Source organism: Mandrillus leucophaeus, unplaced genomic scaffold, assembly GCF_000951045.1.
Source record: "Mandrillus leucophaeus isolate KB7577 unplaced genomic scaffold, Mleu.le_1.0 Scaffold114, whole genome shotgun sequence".
Classification (NCBI taxonomy): domain Eukaryota; kingdom Metazoa; phylum Chordata; class Mammalia; order Primates; family Cercopithecidae; genus Mandrillus; species Mandrillus leucophaeus.
The window spans coordinates 2,517,052-2,522,965 of NW_012099654.1; the positions used below are offsets into that span (position 1 = coordinate 2,517,052).

The 5,914-nt window shown below is 41.5% G+C and overlaps 1 pseudogene; it reads right to left on the bottom strand.

The window, feature by feature from the left end:
• Positions 1 to 5,194, bottom strand: part of LOC105551635 — a 10,956-nt pseudogene extending 5,762 nt beyond the window's left edge.
• Between the last annotated feature and the right edge of the window lie 720 nt (positions 5,195 to 5,914).

Below are 5,914 nucleotides of genomic sequence, written 5' to 3' on the forward strand. Positions count from 1 at the left end.
AAAGAAGTCCCATTTGTGGCTTTAGACATTATTTGCTTGAATGTGACATATAGAACTTTGCAAATATCCTGGAATCATGGAGGAGAGGTAGTCTGATGACATAACACATGAAGGATGTGAGAGTTAAGTGAATTTCAGAGAAGTGGAGCCAGAGCCCTGGTGTGCCATGTCTGGAACAGCCCTACTTCTGTTGTGTAGTAATAAATTTCCTCTTTTTTTTTTAGAGCCTCTTTAAGTTAGAGGCCTTTGCTCATAGCTGAAAGCATCCTTATACTCTCCCCAGCCCTAAAAGAGTACCTGGCACACAGTAGATACTCCACAAATGTCTACTGATTTGAGTTGAACTGTGTTTCAAGTTTATTTCTGTTGGGAAAACAAGAAGGATGTCTCCATCTGTTGTATTCCAAGTTTCTAGCACATTTACTACATTATGGAAGGTGTTTGACAAATATTTGCCTAAAGTCAGAACGGCTTCAGGATCTTAGCAAGCAAAAGGAAAAATTTAGGAGTCCAGATGGAAAGCTGGAAATGAAAAAAATATTAACTCAATGAAAACTTAAGTTCTGGGAGTATTTTTCTGCTCAAACTGCCACGGAAGAAGCTGCCCCAGGCAGGGTCAGAGAAAGAAACTTGGAAGAGGTCTGTAGCCTCCTCTGGTGGCTCAAAGGGGAAGGCAGTGTGTCACTTAGAAGTGTGTGGCAGGGTAGAGATGGGGAAGGAAGATGAAAATGCCCACAAGAGGTATTTTTTGCTGAAAGAGGCAGATTTTGATATCTGGAAAACATTCTTGTTAAGAAGGAGAGATGAATTAAAGGAAACTCTAGGCCATTCAGGACTGTACGACGGGTTTGCTTCATGGGCCCATAACTGCATCTCTCTATGTTGTTTGTTCCTATATTATCTGCACATCTAGGATAAGGTAGTTTTTGTCACTCAGAAAATGTCTGACCTCAGTAAATGTGGCAACTGGTAAGATGCAAGGAAGCGGGGTGTTCCTGATGTTTCAGTCCCAGGAAGAGGAGCTACCATTACCTGAATGGTGACTGAGAAGACTGGAACCACATCATACAGCATTGTGGGGTCACAGTGATTAGTTTGGAGACTCCAAAAAGAAGTAGAGCTTCCCAGAAGAAGCACAATTCACCTCCTTTAAATCACTCCATGATTATACAGTGATTTAACATGCAAACTCCTTTGCCTGTTCGCGTGTCTCAAGTCAATGCCTACCAGAGAGCCAAAGCCTTCACTGCAGAGGAAGTTCTGAACGACTACAGGCCAGGATGGTTTGACTCATCTCTGCCCTCGGCCACCCCAGTGCTTGCACAGTAGGTCTGTGAACCCTCAACCAATGAGGGATGAGAATACATGGATATTCTGGGTTAATTGGCATACCCCATAGACTCATCAATTTTCTCTACTTCTTTTTTTAAAATTAATTTATTTTTTATTTCAATAGGTTTTTAGGGGAGCAGGTGGTGTTTGGTTACATGAATAAGTTATTTAGTGGTGATTTCTGAGATTTTGGTGCACCCATCACCCAAGCAGTGTACACTGTACCCAATGTGTAGTCTTTTATCTCTCACTGCCCTTCCACCCTTTCCCCCGAGTCCCTAAAGTCCATTGTATCATTCTTATGCCTTTGCGTATCCATAGCTTACCTTCCACTTATGAGTAACAAGAGATGATGTTTGGTTTTCCATTCCTGAGTTACTTCACTTAGAATAATAGTCTCCATTTACGTCTAGGTTGCTGCGAATGATATTACTTCATTCCTTTTTATGACTGGGTAGTATTCCATGATGTAGATATATATATATATGTATACCACATTTTCTTTATCCACTCATTGATTGATGGGCATTTGGGCTGGATCCATATCTTTCCAATTGCAAATTGTGACACTCTAAACATGCGTACAGCCAATCAATCTTTGACAAAGCAAACTAATACGTAAAGTTGGGAAAGGACATGCTTTTCAAAAACTGGTGCTGGGATAATTGGCAAGCCATATGTAGAAGAATAAAGCTGGATCTTCATCTCTTACCTTATATACAAATCAACTCAAGATGGATCAAAGACTTAAATCTAAGACCTGAAACCAGACAAATTCTAGAAGATAACATTGGAAAAATGGTCATTCTAGACATTGGCTTAAACAAAGATTTCATGACCAAGAAACCGAGAGCAAATGCAACAAAAACAAAGATAAATAGAGGGGACTTAAACTAAAAAGCTTCTGTACAGTAAAGAAATAATCAGCAGAGTTGACAGCCCGCAGAGTGGGAAACAATATTTACAATTTATACACCTGACAAAGGACTAATATCTAGACTCTATAAAGAACTGAAACAAATCAGCAAGAAAAAAAATTCCATCAGAAAGTGGGCTGAGGACATGAGTAGACAGTTTTCCAAAGAAGGCATCCAAATAACCAACGAGCATATGGAAAAATGCTCAACATCACTAATTATCAGGGAAATGCAAATCAAAACCACAATGCGATACCACCTGACTTCTGCAAGAATGGCCATAATCAAAATCAAAATAATAGACATTGGTCTGGATGCGGTGAAAAGGGAACACTTTTACACTGTTGGTGGGAATGTAATCTAGTACAACCACTATGGAAAACAGTGTGGAGATTCCTTAAAGAACTAAAAGTAGAACTACTATTTGATCCAGCAACCCACTCCTGGGCATCTACCCAGAGAAAAAGAAGTTTATCTACTCCTGTGTAAAATTAATCAAGCTATACCCACCACGTGAGATACCAAATACCACTTTCTCTACTGTACCTCTGCAGCCATTACAGGGAAAAGCATCCTGCCCAGCTCCACACTTGTTAACTCCTAGGTTCAACTGCATATATGGCCCTCATTACTTACCAGTTTCATTATAAATAATTCCATTTCATTTCCTGTAGTACAACAGCTTTTTGAGGGCAAAGACATCACATTTTGTACAACATTAAATCCCACGAACTCTCCAACACAGTGGAGGTGCTAAACCTTTCATATGAAAGGTGCTAAACACATTTTGAATAATTGTTCACACATTTAATTAATCTTTCACTTTTTTTTCTGGAACTTTGTTTTCCAAAATAAGGATTATCAAGAGTTTTTCTATATGAGGAACTCATGGTTTTAAATTCTGCAGTGCCTTCTTTGGAGGGGTAATGGCATAACAATATCTGGAGAAACTTACATATCTATAGTTTTTTATTTAGTTAAAAAAATGTGCCCCTTTTGTGACAAGAGTAATCTCTTTGAATTTTTTCTCTCTCCTTTTCGTTCAGTGACTTCTCCTGCTGCTCTAAGCCCTGTAGCAAGTGTTATGGATCCTCTGTATCCAGATGATTTATAGCTCAACTCTGAATATTCCCATGGGTCTTCCCCATTTTTACTGGCTAGAATTTCTTTTTAACATTCTACTATAGGTCTGTTAATGCATTGAGTTCTATTAAATTATTTTCCTGCTCAAGGGAAAATTATCATCTTCATGTTCAGAATTTGTCTTGTATAATCTTCCTGCTCCAAATTAGTGTTCTAACACTCAGCTTTTCTATTTTAATAATAGACATGCTGATTTCCCTACATGATCTAGCTATTAAAAATGCATGTAGTAAGCTCTCAGGAAGTTAGGTTCACTTCTATTTTTAGCATGATCTAAAGGTATTGGTGCTGACCAACTTTTGGGTCACAAATGGCTTTTTATTTTGAGAAGCAGCAACACAATGAGTGTTAATGATGGAAACATTCGGTATTAATAGTCTGTCTAATTGGTTTTCCCTTTCTCTACACTTAGACTACAGCTCTTCCCTGATGATAAAGATATTTTTAAAACTATCTCTTCACTCAACTCCCAGTCCCAAGTTTGGTTTCTGGATACTCTATTAGCCATTTCCTGCATGACAGTGCATCTTACACCAACATTAAATCTCCCATGATGCAATTTGTGCCCACTTTTATATGCATCGGCAGCTCAGAACTGCAGGTTCTTTTATAACTCCTGCTCGGTGCCTCTTCTCCACATACTTTCCAGAGATTCTCTGCAAATCACACTTTTATGACTGACATAAAGTCAAATCAAGCTTATCCTAGGTTATTGTCAATTCCAAGGGAAGGAGAAGGAAGCCCCATTTTGGCATTAGGTCTAAGCTATAGTTTACTAAAAGCTCTGTGTTTGAGGACTGTGGGGCACTCGCCTGCTCTCTCAAGAAAATGAGGAAAGAAGCATCTACCCTTTTTCCACCCACTTGTCATTCATCCCACGGGAGATGGAGTCACATTACTAATGGATACCCTAAAAGTATGGTGGGTTCCATCTTGTCCCTCTGCCTCGCTGCCTCAGATGTCACCTTAAGGCTGTGCAACTCCTGCATCCAGAAGGGGTAGCTCATCTCTGAAGACTTCCTGAAAATGTAGGCATTGGGAGTCCTTGGAAGAACAGAAGTTGGTCTAGGATTTCTATCAAAGAGATCTCAAAACACATTTCTCCAAATTGTCCCAGAGGGAATGCAGAAGTAGCACGGTGGATAGAAGATATTCCAGATCATCACTTCTCAGTATGCTCAGTAAAGAGATTTCCTTGATAGGTAAGACCAGAAGAGCACAGAGCACAGTGTTCATAAACTACCAGAAGATGGCTAGAACTTGACATGCAGGCTTGACATTTTGGTACCATATCATTTTTATAGTCACCTTCTACATACCACCCTTCCCAAAGAAGACAAAGTCCAGACAGAGTTCAAAGATAAGTGGGAATGAGCAGTGCTCTTAGAGATGATTGTGCTGAGACCTCAGAGTCCCAGAGAAGGCAGAGCTATGTATTCTTACTTACAAAGCACATCTAGATTAACCTCAGGGGAGAAGAAGAGACTGAAGTGCCACCACAAATTGCTATCTACTTCCTTACAGAGTGCCTTGACCTCGGGGACAGTAGAAACCTGCCTGATAGAACAAGGCCTGGGTACGAGACTAAAGACAGTTGTCTCTGTGATGTGAGAGTTCCTCTTACCTGGAAGCACATGCACATAAACAGGACACTTGATGAGGCTCTCTAGAGTAAAAGGAGCAAATGGAAAGAACTCTGCTTGGATCACAGGTAGGTGGGCAGTGGAAATCTGATGAGGGTTCAGACTGGTGAAATACCCCAGGAACTCAGTCTCCTCTCCAGGATGAGAGAAGCCTAGCATCCTGGGTGTGAGTTGGGGCCCTGGAGACCTGGGCTGGTCTCAGGTGTGGGGCAGGACTGGACTCCAAGCTGCAGACTGTGGAAGATTACCTGAGAGACAGTTTCCAGGAATAAGTGATAAGCCAGCAGACAGTACAACTGAGGTGTCAATACAAAGGGGCTGCACAGACCCGGAATCTAATTATGTGTCCTGTTTTCACTGTAGGATCTGCAAACATCAGAAAATGAACCTGAGACTAACTTAGGCCACAAAAGGGTGTGTGTGTGTGTGTGTGTGTGTGTGTGTGAGAGAGAGAGAGTGTGTGTGTGTGTGAGAGAGAGAGGGAGGGGGAGAGAGAGAGAGAGAGAGAAAGGGGGGGTTGAAGACAGTGAGAAAGAGAGGAGAGAGGTTGGAAGAAAACCAAAGAGAGGAGAAGCAAAGACAATTCCCCAAAGAACTGAAGAACCAGGTTTGGGAAAGACAGGAGCCAGGAGATGGTTGAACTCTCAGAAGCATCTTTTTAGGCTCTGCCTTTGGAATGATTCAGCTGCCTCTGTATTTCATCCTTGTGTGACTAGCCTGGGATTCCCAGGAGAGTCTGAAAGGCCCAACCTGGGGCACATGGCAAGTGGAGGGATAAGCTGCCTGACTGATATACTCACCAGGACCACAGGCAAAGTGAGGCCTGAGCGGAGGGGCCCTGTGCAGGACAAAACAAGAGACCCTCGCTACAGGGCATCA